Below are 8789 nucleotides of genomic sequence, written 5' to 3'. Positions count from 1 at the left end.
AGGGACAACCACAGGATGATCCTCATAGAAATCAATGTTAAAATTGCCGATTTTAGCGTAGAAATGCGGAAATTAGTGGGCTTTTCCGCTACATCAATGATTTCAAAAACTGAATTGAATTCTGTATTTTCTAAATATTGAGTTCGCTTAGAGATACGTAGCCCAGAAAATTAAGTATAAAATAATTAGCCGGACCTACTTTTGAGTTGGATGTTCATGCAATAACATTGATTTCAACTTTTTATCTATATCTTTTCAAGTACGAAAATGAAAATTAATGTCTCCGTATTGTCTTATATTATCCAACTGCATGGAGGAAAGAATAACAGGAGGTGACGCGACCAGCGCCTCCGTTGAGAAAGCACGGGGAATCTGGGTTGCCAGATGAAGCCAGTGATCGCTCTATTAAAGGGACCAAGTAAGCCCAAACAAACCGTGGCTTCCCATGCTTTCCTATGAGAAACATCCCCGTTTTTAAAAATCATTTAAAAATTTACTATTCACTTTAGGAACTCGATTTTTTTCCCTCAAATTCTTTGGATATATTTATACAATTGAACGAGAGCTTTTACAATTTTAGTTGTTATTTGTTTTCGAATATTAACTTCAACAATATGGAACCTTTTGCAAAAAAAAACCAAAATTTACCCATATCTTGTGCCACAAAATTTCTTCTCGGCATTTTAATTTAAAAAGAATTATGCCAAAGTATGTAACACCTCAGTGCTGAGAGAAATACAATGTTTAAAGACACTTGAACAAGCGGTGTTTGAAAAAATCTGACTTTTTTTGCGAGAAACATTATATATATGCAAAACATTAGCATATATAACATATAACATTACCTTAACATATATAGCTGTTTATATTAAAATATTGTAGAAATATTTCTCCATTCCAGGCAAAAACTCGAACACAGACACAATTTTAGATTTCAATTTAGAATTCAATTCGAAACTTTTTTGTGAAATTTTCGTACACATACCACTTTAAAAGCAAAGTAATTGGTACAAAATGAAGAAAAAAAAAAGCCCAGATTATTTTTCTAAATACTATAAGCCAGATAGAGATGACTTATCGCGGTTCGTAAAAAAAGTTTTTTGTTCTTAAATATTTTTTTCTCAATACATCTACATAGCGGAAAGTTCGGATGGGCGGCATATATTTAAAGTGATACGTATTCAAGAATATGAGAGTGGAACGGAAGAAGGGTGGCGAAATTTGTACAGCCTACAGGCAGAAAAACCATAAATACACTGTGGCGGACGACTTTCGAGCACTTCCAGTACTTTGAGGCACGGGGGCGGCAAAATGCTGTTTGCCCCGGACGGCTGAATCATGTTTGCCCCGGGTGGCAAAAATCCTAGCTACGGCCCTGTCAGAAGGTGCTCGAGCACCTCAGAACTGATTCAGAAATCAAAATTCCTTATGTAAAGCTTAAGACGAGCGCCCACGGGCCTGAAACACTTTGGAAATGTCCCGGATCTATCATAATGATGAACGAAACAAAAAGGCAACATAAACAGTTAAAAGAAAAAAATTATGAAATTGCATTTTATTGCAGCTTCATATTATTTTAATTAATCATATTCCCATAGACATTAATGTGATGCATCAGATTTTTAAAATAAATTGAAGCACTGAACTAAAAACTTATGACGAGTCGAGAGTGAAAAGTGATCTTCCCCTTTTTCAAAAATAAATTAAAAATATAACAACCACTTATATAAGGATAAGATTTTATTTTCCCCCTTTATTAGATCATGTAGCTTACCTGAAGACGCATTAAATGGTCATGGTGCTTAAATTTATTTAGATATTAATATTTTAAGAGAATTCGATCCGGCAAAACACATGTTAAGTATAGGGAAAAGAGCGGTTTGTTTGGGCTTACTTGTCAGCCCATAGGGTTGCCACAACGGCTTCAATTTTCGTTCCTGATGTCACCTCCTGTTATTCTTTCCTCCATGATCCAACTGCATCAATCCACACAGTTCAAGATGTTGTGAAATTAATTATAGAGCTATAGTTTATAGCTCTATAATTAGTTCAAGGTGACCATACGTCCCGTATTTCCCGGGACAGCCCCGGTATTTTCTGTTTTATTGGCTGTCCTGACTTTTTAGCAAAAGTGTCCCGGTTTTTCCCGTATTTTGCACGAAGCTTACTTGAATTTTTATTCTTTATTTAAGTCAAAGATTGAAATTATTTTCAACTTATAAATTATATTATGATAATTACAACTATAAATGAGAATATTAATATCCCACATTTGTCTTAGTGAACGTTTTTTTTTCGTGGAATTCATTTTAATCCACTGCAATTAGCAGTAATGCTGCATTTCCCGCCATTGTGATTTTTCCGTTATTTTAACAATATTTGGTGACTTTGTTCGGTTTCGGCGTCATTTTTGGCGATAATTGGCGATGTCCCGTATTTCCCCGTATTTGGAATCCCAATTTTCCGTATTTCTCTCGAGGAAATATTGTCACATTAGCTATAAAATTACATTGAAGAAATTCCGCTGCTTTATTCAAGCATGTTTTGATGCAAAAAATAGGCAGATAAATAACTTGAACTTGAAGAAAATTTTCGAAATATTAACGGCCGTATTCACCAACACAGTTTCAACTGCAATCGCAGGTTAAACGATCAGCGATCGACACGGATTGGTTAAAATTCTTAATTTAACCAATCCGTTTCGATCTTCAATCCTTCCACCTGCGATTTCAGTTGAAACTGTGTTGGTGAATACGGCCGTTAGAGCTCATCAAAAAGGAAAAAAACTATTCATTTTTACTTTTTTTTAATTTAGATTTGTTTCTTTCATGAGTCGAGCAGGAAGTCGCCATATTGGTTACCTTGTATGTCCCTCAAGAAAGAGGGAAATATCACGTGATCCAAAAAGCCTCATTGGCTGCCATCATGACTAGGCTGACCATATTTCCTCGAAAGAAATAAGGGTCATTGGGATTCCAAATACGGGAAAATACGGGACATCGCTAATTATCGCCAAAAACAACGCCAAAACCAAACAAAGTTGCCAAATATTGTTGAAATTACGGTAAAAATCACAATGGCGGGAAATGATGCATCGCTGCAAATTGCGGTGGATTAAAATGTATTCCACGAAAAACAAACGATCAAGACAAATGTGGGAGATTAATATTCTCATATATAGTTGTAATTATCGAAAAATAATTTATGAGTTGAAAAATAATGTCAATCTTTGACTTCAATAAAGAATGAAAATTCAATTAGGCTTCGTGTAAAATACGGGAAAAACCGGGACACGTTTGCCAAAAAGTCGGGACGGCCAAAAAAACAGAAAATACCGGGACTGTCCCGGGAAATACGGGACGTATGGTCACCCTAATCATGACGTATCCTCATGAATTTAGTACTATGCCCATATTTATCGAGGAAAAAGTGATTTGAGATGGAAATACGGGAGGTTGCCACGATCCACTTATCACTCCTCCTCCTAACCAACACCTTCTATAGCAGAAAGCCTCATCGCGAAGCTTTGATGTCACTGAAGTCGTCCATCCCACCAAGAACCCCTTTATATATCACAGCGGTATATGAAGGCGTCTTAATTTCACCTGTAGCCATTGGATATAGCTGTCCGACATATGCGAAATTTTTACTTTTTTTGCAGTATATTCAATAACTATAGGTGAAATTAAGGCAACTGGATAAGGAGCATTTTGTAATATGAGAAACCATTAAAGAAAAAAAATGTATGAACCTTTTTTTGTGGCATAAATTTGCAAATTTCTCCTAATTTTCAACTTTTTTTCTAAAATTATTATGAAAATAAAATCACACAGTAAAATAGGGCACATTAGTGTTCACGTCACGAGTGGCAGCGCTGATTGCAAACAAACATGAGCTGAGCGAGATTATAAAGGTAAACGTCATAGGACGTAGATGAGCCACTGTTTAAATTATTATTCTAAAAAAAATATGATATTAAATAAGACTTGCGAGCTCTTGAAATGAAAACTCCAAACTCTTGTGAATATCCAATGTTAAAAATATAATAATAGTTCGTCTCTAATTAGCGCTAAGGGTGCTTTTTATTTCTCGCATGTTACCCGTTTACGTGCGTTTGGCCCAATTTCTCTGTGTGTGGAGTAGAACCTCTCGATAACGGACACCCGTGGGACCAAAAAATTCTGTCCGCGGACGGGGAGTAACATTATACAATGGAACCTCATTTATATACGACCTTTTCATTTACACAACGTTTTAGCTTCTGTGATATATTGGTTCCTATGCATTTTACTTACCGCAAAAGTGATACACCGGTGGTTATACATAATCATCAATCGTCTCGACATGAATGAATGAATGAATGACAGAACTTTGTCACTGGACTTATCCCGTTGCCGAGATCTCTTCCAGCGCAGCTTCGTGGCAGAGTCTGCAACACTTTATTTTGTGTCCAAGAAAAAAAACCGTACAAAATTTTTACAACATATTTTCCCCGGACAAATGGGTACTGTCGCGATTAACAAATTTTGTGGTGATTACTGACGAGATTGGATTGGGAGTTGGAGAAAAGTTTCGGGATTTAGTTAATATGGATGAATGTACACATATTAGGATGGAGGTATGTTTTAAAAGCAATTGAGAGCCCCCCCCCCCCCATGCCATCTCATCTGTTATCTCACACTTGCCATATTATATACACAGGATACAAAAAGGAAAAGAAATGATAATCTTATTGTGGAATAATAATAAAAAAATATCCATCGGAGCGAGTCATCTCGCTTAACACCTCATTGGTGAGCAAATGGGTTTGATAACTTGCGGACTAGAAGCCAACATCAGTTTTATTGGGTTGAGTTCACTCGCTCCGGTGGATTTAATGAAAATATACAAAATAGAAGTATTGTGTGGGGGAATATGTACAATTAGGGATCACCCGTGCCATCTCGCTTAGCACCTTATTCGGTAAGCAACATGAATACAATATCGGTACGCACGTGTGTTGTGGACATGAAATGCATGAAGAACTTGAATAGAGGAAAGAGAAATACACATATACATTTTTTTCCTTGATGAGGGATGGTGTTCCGTCCTGTGGCGGGTTCTCTCTCGTGTCCGCGGTAGAGGTTCTTGGGGGGGGGGGGGGTCGGGGGTCTCCCTTCGCGGGGCGTGTTGGGGCGCTGTGGACCGGGTGTGCTTTCCCGGCCGGCTTGCCGGTTTGAGTTTTTTCCGGCACGCCCACGATCTCACGATCAATGAGCTTATATCGCAAAAGCGACAGAGCCTGGGCTTGCTCGGTTCTATACTATACTATACTACACATAAACACACATTTATGTACATATATATAACTGCCAGGTTGAGTCGTCTCGCCCTAACCCTATGTTTGTGAGCAATGTGGGCTTGGTTTAAATGAGGGGATTGTCTGGAGAGAGCCTTAGCTAGGATCAGCTTCGGTCTTGGTGTTTTGGTTGACTCGCTCTGGCTGGTTATATTTATATTTTTAAAAAAATAATATAAATAAAATATAAATTACATGTAATGGTTATTGTGAAACCATTCGTGTCGTCCCGCCTAGCACCCTGGCTAGAATAGCGGAATGAAGGACACTTGTGGTTATCACATTTACATCATTGTAACGGGAATGTCATAAAAATTCTTGTTCGCTTCCCGTTAGTACATAATATATCTTGTACATGTAATGGTTATGTATTAGTAGTGGCAGTCATGTGGATATGATTTTTGTTGTTGTTTTTATCCATTTCTGTTTTTCTCCCCCTTATTTTTGTAACATTTAAAACATTATTTTATAAATCTGGTGGACAGATTTTTTGTTTTTCGTTGGCGTGTATATATCTGACAAGGCTTGTAATCCTTGCTGCTGTGTTTTTGTTTTTGATTATTTGAGTGAACCATTGTTTTCTATTGTTTTCGGAATATTTGTACATGTGTAGATGTTTTGTAAATTTGCACTCTGTTGCATAGTGAACAGGAGTACCCACCATACCGCCAGTGCCGTCTTAAGGCATGGGCCCACCCGGGCACTGCCCGGGGACCTCAAGAGGAAAGGGCCCCCCCCCACAAAAATGAGATCTGGTTGAAATTTTAAAGAATTTGCCTGGTAGGGCCTCAGAAAAATCACTTGGCTGGGGGCCCATGATGCTCTTAAGACGGCCCTGCATAACGCAGGCCCATTTGTCTGTTCGGGGGTGTTTCCGTTCGTGTAGATATATAGGGAATGGGCCGTGTCCTGTTATGAAGATAGTCATCTCCCTATTCCAGTTTAGTGTGTTGTATGTGACTCGAGGGACAATTTCGAGCACTTTCCTAGCTGTTGTTCCTTGGTCCCAAATTTGTTGCCATTCATGGAGGGTTGCTTGTTTAAGTCGTCGCTTCAGGAGCGTTAGTGGGAAAGGGTTATCAAGTTTATTGTCACAGTTGATTGCAGCTTTGGCTAGAGAGCCTGCTCTCTCGTTTCCAAGATTACCTACATGGGCCTTGGTCCAACCTAGGAAAATTTTGGGTTATTTAATAGACGCTGCCTCAATACACGTACTATTGTGTTTCTATTTGTTGGATCTCGAAGTGCTTGAAGAGAGGAGCGGCTATCAGTTATTATTAAAACTCGTTCTTCTGCTCCCGCTGTGTATTGTGCAGCTGCTTCTATCGCTAACAATTCTGCTTGAAAGTTACTATTGTTTTTATCTAGCGCTGATTAGCACGTTTGCTTTTCTGTATTGTTTGTGTATACACAATAGGCTGCCCCGACGCCTTCATCGGTTTTCGAGCCATCTGTGTATATGTGGGTGTTTGCTAGTTTTATATCGTGGCCGTCAATCGAAATTTGATTGGGGATAGGTGAGCAGGAGAGGTGGTGGTGCCAGCAATGCTCCCGTGCTTCAAAGTTATTGGGGTCAAAGTCTAGAAGTTCTGGTTGAGTGTTTTTCCTAAACCTAACTGCGTTTGTGTAGACTGCTTCCATTTGGAGCTTTAGGTGTAGGGCAGTTGCCTGTGATCACCTGGAGTCCGAACGTGGCTGTTGTGTCATAAGCTTCGGTTATTGTTAAAAGATATTTCCTCTGTGCGCTATCTAGGGCCTGTTGTGTTTTTTTGGTTGGATGCTTATACCAAGCTGAGGCACCATGGGCTAAGAATCTTTCGACTACCGTCTTGTAATTTGGGGAGATGCGAAGATTACAAGGAAGAAAATTCATCACTGCCCCCACGGGGACTCGAACCCGGTCTCTCACTTGTCGGACGAGTGCTTTCCCATGTAAGCAGTGGAAGCGGATGAAACATTTCAACCTTTTAGCGTACGTATATGTTGAAAGGCTCCGTGCATGGACGGCGGCAGCAATCAACTAATAGCTCGTGAATGACATAGGCAACAAGATGACCACATGCATATATATAGAAATGTCCTCTCCACTTGTTAATACAAGATTCATTGAAAGACTGGTTATTTGTAGCGATGAAGATTACAAGGAGGAAAATTCATCATTGCCCCACGGGGACTCAAATCCCGGCCTTTCTCTTGCCGGACGAGTGCTCTACCATCTAAGCAAAAAGAATGCATGGTCTAACATGAAACACAAACGCGCTAGCGCGTTTCGAAACAGCTGTTCGCTCCGCAAACGTTAAACAGCATTCCTGTTGAAATTTATCGGGAGAAAAAGAACACAATGCATGCAAATGTAACCTGGGGAAGAAGAAGAAACCGTACGAAAATCTGCATCACAGTGAATAAAAGGCGCGGACGTAAGCCCTGTGAAGTTATTCCAGCCTGCAACTGTTCTAACAGTTGTAATGTACAAGATAATGGCACACTTCAGTAATACTGAAAAAGCACACATACATTTCATTTACGGAGCTGCAAACGGAAGTACCACAGAGGCAGCACGAATCTACGGTGAGCGTGTTTTCCACAGGCGGTTGCCCAATCCAAAAACATTCACGCGCTTGCATCAGCAGCTGTGCGAAACGGAATCCTTTCTTGCTTGCCGGTCTGATGCAGGTCGTAGAAAGGACTACCAGAACGGATGCATACGGTTTCTTCTTCTCCAGGTTACATTTGCATGCATGATGTTCTTTTTCTCCTTATAAATTTCAACAAGAATTTTAACGTTTACGGAGCAGCCGTTTCGAAACGCGCTTGCGCGTTTGCGTTTCATGCTAGACCATTTTCTTTGATCACAATTGCTTGTATTGGTCTGTACTATCACCTCTTAAAGTTTCCCCATCTTTTCTGAATCACCCTGTATACTATATATTATATGTTTGGCGATAAGTTGCAGAGGTAACAGCGGGAGACACGTTTTACTGGAAGAGATCGCCTCCTCTCATATCGCGCATGCTCAAGCGCATCTCTTCAAGCGCTTTGGTTCTGACCCGCTCATTCAACCTGCTCAACACTGCAGCGTTACTCTCGTGGAAAAACAATTTCAGAGTGCCGCTCTTCCCTGCAAGGGGCACTGCTGCAGGATGTGAAGGCTATGCCAACACCCGCTAAAGAAGACGTGCGTCTAAAGAAGAGGGGAAGTTGGCTTCTTTACGGCGTATTCACCAACACAGTTTCAACTGCAATCGCAGGTTAAACGATCAGCGATCGACACGGATTGGTTAAAATCCTCAATCCATTTCGATCTTCAATCTTTCCACCTGCGATTGCAGTTGAAACTGTGTTGGTGAATACGGCCGTTAGGGGGGTGTTAATTCACTAACTAGTGAATGACAAAAAATTAAACGTGATGTATGGTCATGGCTTCTTGACTCCGCTCTTTTTCTTTTCATCG

The sequence above is a fragment of the Pholcus phalangioides genome, unplaced genomic scaffold, assembly GCF_987345545.1.
Source record: "Pholcus phalangioides strain wild (caught in Gottingen) unplaced genomic scaffold, Ppha-v1.0 ptg000011l_1, whole genome shotgun sequence".
Taxonomy (NCBI): domain Eukaryota; kingdom Metazoa; phylum Arthropoda; class Arachnida; order Araneae; family Pholcidae; genus Pholcus; species Pholcus phalangioides.
This window is presented reverse-complemented; position numbering follows the sequence as displayed.